Below are 13165 nucleotides of genomic sequence, written 5' to 3'. Positions count from 1 at the left end.
TCAGGTTACAAAGCAGCTAATACTAATATATTCCAGATATTTTTAAAAATTGACAGAATTTGCACTGAGCACTCATTGCAGGAAAGGCAAATAAAAGTCACATTCAGGTGGGATGGCAAAAAAGTATTTGTTAAAAACATTATTTGTCATATATTGCCTCTTGAAAATACCACAGGGAAGGAGCAAAGAACCTGGTCCAGATGACTCCCTCCAGGTCCACAACATGCAAAGAACTGAGCTGGAAGATCTGCTATATAACACTGGGAATATTCAACCTCTATCTAGATCTGAATATCCAAATACAGCTGCAGGAGATGGAAATAAATCAGCTGTGCAGAGGATTCTGTGCCTTGTATAGATTGTAACATCTGAAATGAAGTCAGCAAATAGAAATTTGAGAAACAGTTGGGTTTTTTTAGTTCACACTTTTTGCTTCACTAATATATTTATTTCTGCTGGTTATTATTTTTAACAGATTCATAAGAAAATAAACAGCATTTCTCAACATTATTTATACTGCCAGATACAAATCTAATAAATGTTATCTTTAATGACACCTTCTGTCTCCTCTGAAAAAACTGCATAACTCAGTACATTCATTTAAAGGAACAGCTGCAAAATCTGTTTCCTCTTTTCTGTTGTTTTGTATTTGATGTATGCAATTCCTATCACCATCCTGACACCTGTATTTGTACTGGAGTGTTTGGATTAGAACACATAGAAAAAATAGATCTGTCTTGGTAGGAAACACAATTGGGTTTGCTGTTTAACTGTGACACTGTTATCGCTGTGCTGGGACTTGGGCACTCACTCCCTTCCCATGCTTGGGAGGGGCAATACCAAGAAGGGACTTGACATGGATAAGCAGCTGCTGAGGAAAATTCAAAGGAAAAAAGAGGCATATAAAAGGTGGAAGCAAGGACAGGTGGCATGGGAAGAATAAAAGGATGTTGTCCAGGAAGCTAGGAACCAGGTTAGGAAAGCTAAGGCCCAGTCAGAATTAAACTTGGCTAGGGACGTTAAAGATAACAGGAAGGGATTCTATAGCTATGTAGTCAATAAAAGACAGACTAGGGACAACATAAACCCCCTCCGGAAACTATCAGGAGAACTGGCTACCCTGGACTTGGAGAAGGCAGAGGTACTTAATGACTTCTTTGTCTTGGTCTTCACTGGCAAGTGCTCTGACCACAACACCCAAGTCTTGGAAGGCAGATGCAGGGACTGTGAGAATGAAGACCTTAGGCCCAGTGTAATAAAGGATCTGGTTCGAGACCATCTTAAAAACCTGAATGCACACAAGTCCATGGGAACTCAGGAAACCCATCTGCAGGTCCTGAAGGAGGTGGCGAATGGAGTTGCAAAGCCACTGTCTATCATATTTGAAAAATCATGGCAGTCAGGTGAAGTTCCCAACAACTGGAAAAAGGGAAATACAACCCCCATTTTCAAGAAAGGGAAAATGGATGACCCGGGCAATTATAGAGCAGCCAGCCTCACCTCTGTGCCTGGCAAAATCTTGGAGCAGATTCTCCTGGAAAGCATGCTAAGGCACATGAAAAACAACAAGGTGCTTGGTGACAGCCAGTATGGCTTCACTAAGGGGAAATCCTGACTGACCAACTTGGTGGCTTTCTATGATGATGAAGTTTAACCATGCCAAGTGCAAGGTCCTACATCTGGGTTGGGGCAATCCCAGGCACAGCTACAGTCTGGGCAGAGAAGAGATTCAGAGCAGCCCTGCAGAGAAGGACCTGGGGGTATTCGTCGATAAGAAACTTAACAGGAGATGGCAGTGTACACTTCCAGCCCAAAAGCCAACCGTATCCTGGGCTGCATCAAAAGGAGCATGACCAGCAGGACAAAGGAGGTGATCTTGCCCCTCTACTCTGCTCTCGTCAGATCTCACTTGGAGTGTTGTGTGCAGTTCTGGTGTCCTCAACATAAAAAGGACATGGAACTGTTGGAACAAGTCCAGAGGAGGGCCACAAGGATGATCAGGGGACTGGAGCACCTGCTGTATGAAGACAGGCTGAGAAAATTGAGGCTGTTCAGTCTGGAGAAGAGAAGACTGTGTGGAGACCTCATAGCAGCCTTCCAATATCTGAAGGGGGCTATACGGATGCTGGTGAGGGACTATTCATTAGGGACTGTAGTGATAGGACAAAGGGTAATGGGTTAAAACTTAAAAAGGGGAAGTTTAGATTGGCTATAAGGAAGAAATTTTTTACTGTGAGTATGGTGAGGCACTGGAATGGGTTGCCCAGGGTAGTTGTAAATGGTCCATCCCTGGCAGTGTCCAAGGCCAGGTTCGACAGAGCCTTGGGTGACATGGTTTAGTCTGAGGTGTCCCTGCCCATGGCAGGGGGGTTGGAACTAGATGATCTTGAGGTCCTTTCCAACCCTAACTGTTCTACAATTCTATGACTTGGCTAGCATTCACCAACCCAGATGCTGCCAAAGGGTAAAGCTAATGGAGGCCAGTAAAGGGAAAGGTTTTCTTCCTGTGTTAATACCGCTAAAAATATCTCCTTGGGTAATCACATTATAACAATATCTGCAAATCCTAGGAGAAATATTAAAATGATTCTCTAGGGGAAAAAGATTAAAATGATTCTTTAGCAGCTCACAGTGAATTCAGAAACTGCTTTTAGTTCAGGACATTCTTTTCCTTTTCATGTGCCTTTACCTTCGTGGTATTGGAAAGGACACATGCCTTTACTGCCTCTTGTCTTAAGATGGCTTTTGGTTGTTAGTTTTGGACAGCAACAGACTGAGTCCTCCACAGCCACATATCAGGGATGCAGAGTTGAGTAATTTTCTGTAGCCTGCTGCTAATTCACTCTTTTGAGAAAAGAGAGCTGTCATGGTTTAAACTAAATCTGCAGTTCCCCCTTTGTTTCCCCTCTCCCCCCCCCCCTCACCTTCCCACTCCCGGAGGCATGGGAAGGAGAGCCAGAGGAATACAACTCCCATGGATTGAGGTAAAATCAGTCCAGCAATTAAGGTATAACACAAATCACTACCGCTACCAATAACAAATCAATGTTAGAGGAGACAAACAGGGAGAGAGAATACCATACCACCCGCCAAAACAAGCCCAGCCCGGAAGAGAGAGCTCACCCCTCCCCTCCCGGCCAGCTTCCAGTTCCCACTCCGAGCCCAGCCCGGAGTGTTAACCCCTTCCCTCCCAGCCAGCTTCTAGTCCCTTCCCCGAGCAGGACGTGCTGTGGTATGGAATACCTCCCCGAATAGCCCAGACCAGGCGCCCTATCTCTCCCTCCTCCCTGGCAGAGCATGAGCTACTGCTGAGCCCATGACAAGCGCAATCCACAGTCTACTTTAAGCAGAGATCCTTTGCTGGCATACAACAGAAGAGCTTTCCTCTCCTCCTCCTGTGTTTTATCACCCCACTAACTCTTCTTTCCAGTTCACAGAGGTCCCTGGCATCCCAGCTCTCACCCTCATCCTCCTCGGCTGCTGGGTCCCTGCAGAGACTGAGTGCCATCGGCTGAGCAGCTCCCTTGTGTGGGGGGCACACTGGGTAGCTCCATCCCAGGGCTGGCAGAAGCCCTGATATCCAATGTCTAAACCACAGCCAAACACTTTCTTACAGCAGGGTATCAAAGGTTTTTCTGATGTTTCAAAATTATACATTCCCTCATATTAAATAATGAATGAAAAGAAAATAGAATTTCCTGCACTGCATATGCAAGCTGTTAGATTAATTTGGTCCTATCCAATATTCTTGGATTCGTTTTCCATTGCAGCAGGCAGTGACGCTTGGGAAGCATGTTTTGTTATTTTTCATACCAGGCAGCTCTTGCTTCCTCTACAAGTTTCCATCTGATTCCTTTAATGAAATACCTCTCACAATTGAGCTAAACTCCCCCTCAGCTACTCCTTTTCTCATTTTCACTGCCAGCCTTTGCTTTCTGTTCAATGCTCTGGCTGCTACAAAGCTTGAGAAAATGCTTTTACTGGTTCGAAATATTCCATCTTCAACTTTAGAAAATGAAGTGTTTTCATGCCACCTCTACACAACACAATTTGAAACAGATCTAATCAGTTCTGCCCTCTACCTTTTATAACTAGAAACGTTTTCAAATGAAAACAGATATCGCAACCTTCAGTGATAGTCTCACATTTCATGCTTTCCCCATACATTTTGAGCAATTAAAAAAAAAAGTTTGCCTGACTTTGAGAACTTCTTACCCTCAGCACAAAAGCCTTTTCCAAGTTTTAATTGAAGCTAAACGTCTATTTAGGTTACAAAGTCCTATCTTTAACTTGAATAGAATAATTCCTTTTCTTTATTTAACGTTTGATCAGCTACCTACTTTTGAACTTTTGGATAACTACCCACTTCTTGTTATCCTTGTCCCATTTCTTCCATAACCCTTGTGTAACAGCACCCTATAAATCAAAATAAAGTTGTCTTTGGTGAAATTACTTTTTTCTTTCTTTTTTTTTCTTCTTTTATTCACAGAGACAGTTTTAGTCACTTTGTTTGTCCTTTTGTTTTTTAATATAACCACAATAGTGATCTAGGATATAATGCTGTAAGATGCTTGTTGAGTTTTAAATTAAATTCAATATAGCAAGAAAAAAATATATGAACCATGAAACTAGTACCAATATTCCAGATTATGTCTGAAGAATCATCTTGTCTATGATGGCCTTCACCCTGAGTGTTCCATGGTCACTCGCTGGATTCACATTCCTCCTCCACTCACCCATCACCCGCAGAGATAGACCACAAGCAGAATGTCAACCTGCTTGGTCAGGACACAGAAGGGATAGCTCTCTCCAAGGTGAGATGAGGGAATGAGCATTCTCTACCACCTGTGCTTGTGGGTGCTCCCTCCAGGTGATGGATAGATATCCTTAAGGATGCTCCACCTTCCTGCTAGGATTCAGAAAATTCAAAATAACATAAACCAGCAACACCAACTAAAAAGAAATGAATGACACATTTCTTAATTTGATAGGCATGTTTTTCAGAATTACATCTCCTTACACCTCTCTCTTCTGCCTCCCTCTGTTCACACAAACGGTCTCTGGCAATGCGGGAGGGAAGCAAGTGACAAGTGGGTTGTTTTGGGTTGTAGTAAGGCAACATGCAACTCATTTTGCCCCTTAGTAACCTAACTTCTGATGTAGGTATCAACCCTAAACTACATGTGCCTGGCACTTATGAGAGCTTCTGTTACAAAATTTTGAGCATTACATTTCAGAATATATGTACTTGGAAATGTATCATCAAATCCTCACATATTACTAGTATCACTCAAAAGAGCATGTGTTTATACAAATAATAACATTCTTTTAAAAATTAACATAAATATAAAATTAACATCTTAAAAATTGTGGTATGGTCTGAATTTTTCTATTTCTATAATATTGGCAGTGTATGACTTAGAACATTCTAAACTATTAATTACCTTGTTTTAAATGCTTGCATTAGATGATTTATTGCTTCAGGGCAAACATAGGTAACAATCTTCCTTACTAATTCTGCTCTCCAAATCAATTCAGAAAAGAGAATTCAATTTCTGTAATCATAATGCATGAACTAGTAAACAGCTATCAATCCCCTTCTCTCCAAATAGTTTCAAACTATTTAGATTTGAGTGATTCATAATTCTTATAGTGCTTGCAGACTTGGAACATGTGTAAATGTGGGGTTTTTAATTTTGAAATGCCTTTTTTCATCACACATCCCACGCCACTTCTTTCACTATCATATCCCAAATGAAGAGTAAATGTTTTCTTAGCAAGTGTGCATACAGATATAAATAAAAAGCTGATTATAAAATTAATAATGAATCCTTCCACACTTGGAGTCTTAGAAAATCAGAGAGTAGAGTTGCGTACAAGGGCAAGATACCTGGAGGGATGAAAAGATGTAGACTAAAACTAGTGACTGGGGTGTCAGTTGACAACCTATTTTGACACTGAATTTATTACCAGCAAGGCTAAATATTTAATTTCAAAAGGTACACTGAATATAGCTGGAAATACCACCATTCTTTCTGTGCATATCTTGCTTTTTCCTCACTTGCATGAATGCATATTGGCCTCTGAAGCACTCTCAAGGACAATTCATTGCCTGAGCATTTCTTTAATGCAACATTAAGTCACAGAGGCTTACTTCAAAGGTAGCAAACTTTGAAACAGGAACACGAAAAGTTTGGCTACTGAAATCACCCAACAGCCTGGCTCATTTTGAAAACTATTTCCCCATAGATTAACCTGTTTTTTTCCTCTATGGAGTATAATGTTCCCAAAGAAACTGTAACATTAATGCATAATGGTAAGAGAGACAGCTTTAGGGCACAGTTATTCACCACCAAGGAAAGCTGCAATGGCTCCTCACTGCCCAGTTTCCTAAGGGTGCTCAACTTCTTGCAGGCTCTTTTTATCTCAGCATGTTCTGCATGGCAGCAGCTAGTAAATAAAGCAAAAAGAAATTATTTTAATAAAATAATCCAGAATTAATAGATGAACCAAGATGAACATAAAGAATTATCATCTTACTGAAACTAAAAATAGTGATAAATTATACTGCTGAGAGGGTAAGCGAGGCAATATTCAGGAGAGTCTGGGGCTGCAAAGTCCAATTAAGTCCCTTTTCTGAGTATCTTTGTATTAGTTCTATTTGGCATCAAAACATCAAAGCCTGCTCATTTATGTGCCTTATTTCCCTGGGCAACATCTCTGTGCTCATGCAGCATTTTATAGTATGCTTTAAATTTGAATCAAGTACACTAACATTGCTCAAGTATGGTAGCAGTGGGTGACACTTCAGTCATGTGGCTGTAAAAAGTGCATAAGTGTGTGAGGAAAGCTGGTTTGCAGTTAAAAAAATATCCATAGTTAAAATATTTTACCTGACCCAGTGATTTTTAGACTTACAGATATGCTTGTAAACATCATGTAGCCAGGCTTGTTTTAAACAAAAGTTATGTGTTAAGGTGAACCAGGCTGTAAGTCCCTGTGTATTATTTTATAACAGAATGCTTGAAGAATAACTGGCATTTTTTCCTTTATTCTCTAAGATGAAAAATATGCTATTTAAAGGCTATTTCTCCCAACTATATGAGTGCTTCAGGAACAAGACAGGTCAAGAATGTTGATAAGGGGGATCTCCCATATGTCTGTTTACCTTACACCCCTGTGCTAGGAGGGCTGTGGGCTGGCAGTGACAGCCTAGCTCACATGTGGAGGGTGATGCACCCCCTTTGAGGGGGTTCAGTCACCTTGTACAGACACATGTGTCCAGTGTCCCCATGAGCTGGTTATACACATGCAGGGCATCACTTATGGCTCTTGTATGAGGCAGCAAAAGTAACAAAGGCAGATTCTCTAGCCATGGATAACTAACCAACCCCAAAATAAACTGCAGCACAGAGACATTCAACATGCGAGAATAATTTATAGTGCTGGATATTATGTCCAGGAGAGAAAACAAACATTCCTGTAGTTCAAACTAATGAGACAATCTAACTCTCAGTGCATTTTATTTTGCTTTGATGTTTCCATTAAAAAACTAATTTGCAAATAATTTAAAAATATTATGCATATATATACACATACACACACATATATCCCACTCTGATATACAAATATATCAATATTATTACACCACATAAATATTACACAACTATGCTGACATGCATTTATATACCTGTTGCCAGGGTGAATAGCTGAATATTGTGGAAATAATTTCCTTTCCTTTCCTGCACTGGCAGAGTTGGAGGCAAAAACCTGGGGCAGGGTGCTGCAAGGAGTAGTTCAGAAACGTCAGTGAGAAAAGTCAACAAACATGTACCAAAAGTGACTCCCCAAATCCTCAGCAGGTTAAATTTTCCTGGTGTTACTGCCAGACCAGCTGAGCACATCTCTTTCATAGGATCAGTAAAAGTAATCACTGCATTTTCTCAGCTTTTTTTGGACTTGGATTTTCTCTTTGGGTATAAGTCAGGTAAGCTCTCACTGAAATTTCTGGAATTACACTGAAAAAAAACCTACCAGAAGATGCCCATATATTTTGCAGCAGTGGACTATTCTGACTGTTTCTCAAAGTTTGTAGTTTCTCATCTATATACTGAAAACATGCTTCAGATCAGCATTCCCCTTACTGGATGTATATTATGTCCTGTTACACTGCCTTCCAACAAGCTTAATTTTGTGGTATTCAGAAGTTTTTCTGCTTTTACACAACTTTCAAAAAATGAATATTGCCATCAGCCAGGGCAGGCTTTTGCTAGCAGTACCACATGCATGACCAAAGTGATTATTTAAATACTCACTCAGTACCTAGAAAATAGATCCATTCATTAATATCTTATGAGAACTATTTTGGATCAGGCTTTCTGACTCTCATAATGCATTTTAATGCATTTCTTATTGAGTCTTCCATTACAGTTCTGGAGAGGTAATTCATGCTTTCCTGCTATTCAATATTCCCTTGCAAGAGAAGAACAGAGCTGGAATTCTCTACCTACTGCTAAATAATTCCTATGAGATTTTTTTTATTTATTACTAAGAGATACTTGATAGGGAATATAATTTCCACCATACCATAAAGCATATTTACAAGAATACAAATATATATATGGGTCAAAAAAGAAATCATTTTTTTCCTTAAAAAAAGAGGGAGCAAAACCAAAAGCAGTTTTTTATTTAATGACTACACATTGAAAATGTCGAACTTTGAGGCCATAAATTTACAACACAGATTGATTCAAAGTTCCTTTACATATTGAGTAATGAATCATAATATTCTTCTTGTTATTGCTGTTGTATAGAAACATCATCCTGGAGAGGAAATATTTTCAGCTGCTAGAAATGAGGTTTTCACATTCATGTATAGCATACACCTATACAGAATGTGTCTATTGTGATATTTACACACACAGATATGCATTTCTGTATTCTACCAAACTGATTATACTACCAGGAAAATACTAAGCTGACAAAAATTGCAGTTTTTCTCTTTTTTAATATATAATGTATATAAAAACTCCCAACATATATTGTAATGTTCTTTTCAGCATCTATGAAGAATATTGTTTTCATACTCAGTATGCTTCCTTTGGTTCTGTGTGATAATTTTAAATAATCATGAAATTTAATAAATCAGTAGATCTGTAGTAGCAAGGCCTAAAATATTACTTGCTTAATAATTATCTTCAAGAATAATGACAAAATAAATATTTACTTTCTTAAACCTGACATTTTATCCATTTTTTTAGATTTTACTTTTTTAATTAAAAATATTAAAAAATACATTTGTTTCACTACCAAAACCAAATGCACTTAATGCAAAATGTGTATGAGCACGTCACTGTCATGCTTAGGTGCTCACCAGAGATAGTGTTGGCTACTTGCTGTAAATGAAAACATGGTTGTGTTGCAGCAGATCTGCAGCATTTTTCAAACACACTGCAGCCAAAGAGCAGACAGAACTATTGTACATGATGAGAAAATGCTGCTGAGAAACTTTAATCCCTCAGTCCCTTTACTGCAAGTATCATGCTTTTATTCTTATTTGCTTTATAGGTACCTTATAAATATTTAACTTCAACATGACCCATGGAATAAAATAAGCTTTTAGCTCAAGGTGACCGAGTGGCTGTTTAGTTTAACTTTCAGGTACAATTAAAACTTTTATTGCCATTCTACTGGAGAAGCACAGAGGCAGTAAAATACACAAGATGAGGCAGTTCAGCCCAAGTGGAGCCCCCTGAAATCCTGAGTGCACCCTACATTCCAGGGCAGACAGGGGATGTGGCACTGCCCTGCACACTGACACCTGCAGACAGCAGGTGAAAATATAGTTTGGTTTTATTTGTAAGTCACACATTTTAACAATAGGAAAGAAGCCGTTGCTGTTGAAACCAAACAATTTCATCTTCCCATTCTTTTTGTTGTTGCTGTTGTCAGCTTCAGAAGTTCCCAAAGCCTAACAACAGTATTTCAAGACATTTGGTTTAAATGCACACCAGATAATGAAAGAACATATTTTAAGAATATTTTCAGACACATAAAACCCCCAGCAAGCCTACACGACCGACATTTTGACAAACAGTGTACCAAAAAAAATCTGGTCAAAGATAAAGATGGTGGGGAGAGTGACACTTTCTCTCCTGCTAATTGACAACCTGGGAAACAAACACATGAAAATAATTACATTCTGATATTCCTCTAGAGAATACAGCCTGCCAGAAAATGCAGCCTGTTTATTAGTTTGAAATAAGCTTTCATTTCAATCTCAGACAGGGTACAGAGATGAGTTCTGGAAGCAGAAGGAATCTATCTGCAAGGGCTCACAGCACAGTGTGCTGGGAGAAACAACGAAGGCGCATTTGAAGGCCCATTAGACAGCAGAAAGAGAATCTGAAAAGGCAGCAATTTAAATATTTTTAGTGCTCTGCAGCTTCTTTCTTGTTTAACAGCTTAGCAGGTCTGCATATATTACAGGCAAGCTGGAAATAACTTCAAGATGGGAAGTTGGGAGAGTAGCATGTTAAAGACATCACTCAGCTGCTCAGATGACTCTGATTCAGGACAGTGTAATTCAGAAGAGAAGCCATCTCCAAGAGCTGTGTTTGGAGAAAACCCCAGAAATCTGGCTTTAGATGTCTAGTATTTCAGACCCAATCATGTCACATCAAACTGTTCCTTGTCTGACTGTCCTGGTATTCCTGTGGAAACATGGAGCTGGGAATCTCCCAAATCATCCCCAAATTGCCGTCCAGCAGCAGGAGGAAACAGAGTGCTGTTCACCTGAATAGCCCACGTTAGATGCGAGCCTACCGCAAGCTACTAAACCCCTGTATTTTGAATGTATTAGCTCCTGCCAATATATTCATTGTTAGCAGTTTTAAAGTAATAAAATCCACCAGCTCTAATAGTTCTCCCAACTGCACCCATTTTTAAAGATAAGGAGCTGGGGAAAATGGAAAGAATGTAATAAATGTGACATTCCAAAACTTACTAATGAAACAGATAAAGTATTACTATAAGGTATATATGGGAAAGAAGGAAAAAATATCGTAAGACCCTTTCAAAAGTGCAGAGAAGAAAGTATGACAATTTGACTTCAAGCATGGCCTAACAATTTTATGACCACCTTCCCAACCCAAAGTCAAACATGGAGATTTTAGGGCATTCAAAACCCAATCAAATTCACTCCTCAATTCAATTTAATTAACTACTTGGTTTGCAGACCCTTACTACAGTGGCCTACAGTGCAAATACAGAGAAAGGAGTGTGGAGGGTAAGACTTTCTTTAAGTGAAAATGGTTTCCTGCTCCATGTTTCTCTGTTCCAGTTCTAAAAAAGTCAATAAATGTAAAATGCAATGTTAAAATGCTAAAAAAGATGCATTATTTACCTTGTACATAGTTGGTTGCATATCTGCATAAATGTGCAAAAGAATTAGCAAAATTTCAATGTAATTGTTCTTTTCCTTTTTTGCAAATACCCTCCCAGATGGGCATGGTGAAACCTCAGCATTCCTGATGTCAGAAAGCCTTTCTAGTGACTGAGTCCAGGATCTTTACTCCAGTTAAATTTCAAGGGTTTTCCAACAAGTTTTTCTTTTCAGGAAGTGAAAAATACTGTGAGACAATAATAATTCTATTAAAATAAGGTGTTTGAAATGAAGAAACCATATATGAATGTTTAGCCTTATTTTAAGAGGAACTGTACCAACAGCATTACTTTGAGAGCTGAGCTATACTTTCTAGGAATTTACCACTAATCCGTAAAGAAGTAAATAGCAAAATTTCTTCTTATTTTTATCTGTCTATAATTGTGTTCAAGTAAACAAAAATATTGGATTTCAACTCGTTGGTATTATCTATGATGTCCTTAGTGGATATTCTTCTGCTGTTGGACTGCAGATTTACACTATCTATATCTTGTCTGATTTTGAGAAATAATGGGCAAAACCTGAATGGTGTTTTGTTCATTTCTGCACCATGATATTACAATTCAATTATAAAGTTAAAAAATATATTTGAAACTTTTAAAATTTTTTGTTTCTTTTTTTTTCTTAGATAGTATTAAAATAGTACTGAAAATCAGGAGGCATCTGGTTTATTTATGGACTGGTGAACACCTTCCATTTCCTTCAGCAATAACCTTCAGTGTGATGCTGCAAGATCTGATACATCTTAAAAAGAAAAATCTTCTCTTGACTTTCATGCATGTTTACACAAGTTAATGGTGATATGCTCACCAAGCAAAGCACTGAAGTACAATTTGCTGCTTAAAACTAGAGATGCCTCTTATGAGAGAAGTCCAGGAAGGAGAAATGCTTCACTACTTCAGAGTTTCATCTCTGCTTCCCAGCAATCACTGCTTTACCACAAGTTATTTCCCTGGACAGGTAATGAGCTGACTTCCTAAATGAGGCTACTCAAATGACTGTGGTGAATAGGCTGATTGATGAGCAGAGACTAAAATGAAGACTTGCTGAGCTTGACTTCGCAGAAATCAGTCTCATGGGCCTCCAGGGGTTGGAGGGATCACTGACATGTGTCCATGGTCAGAGATGGCAGGGAGCTATGTCAGAGACTTCCTCAACAGAAGGGAGCACAGATCAACCAACCAATATCAATATGAGTGCAACTAAAAAAAAATCTCTATCTTTAGAGATTGTTTTCTCTTCAAAATTTATACTTATTAGAAAGTTAACCACAACAATCAGAACAGACAACAGTAAATGCCATTTCACTTGGCCCCTTTGTCAGCCTAATGGCAAGACCATCCACAACAAAATTATTGTATAATTTAGGAACAGAGGTGAAGCTTTCTACAGGAATGAATGAAAACCATGTACATTTTATGGTAGCAAGTTTGTTTAGCTTCTCTAGATGAATATTGCACATCCTTCTGCCTCCATCAACCTTTTCCAAATAACTTCATTTTCTCTGTTGTGGAATTTTCCATTTTTACTTTAATGGTATTTTCCACTGGCAAAGGAGGAGGAAAAAATCATTCCACTACTGTTCCTTAACAAGTCCTGAGCACTGGCTAAGTAGTAGCCTGCCTTGAGATATTCTATCCCTTTCTCACCTTTCTTTCCCAGATAATTTTACAGAGTTAATAAATAACTGCAAATATCAGTGAACACTAAATATAGGAAAGA

The sequence above is a fragment of the Melopsittacus undulatus genome, chromosome 6, assembly GCF_012275295.1.
Source record: "Melopsittacus undulatus isolate bMelUnd1 chromosome 6, bMelUnd1.mat.Z, whole genome shotgun sequence".
In the NCBI taxonomy this organism is placed as follows: Eukaryota; Metazoa; Chordata; class Aves; order Psittaciformes; family Psittaculidae; genus Melopsittacus; species Melopsittacus undulatus.
Note: the sequence above shows the minus strand (reverse complement) of the source record.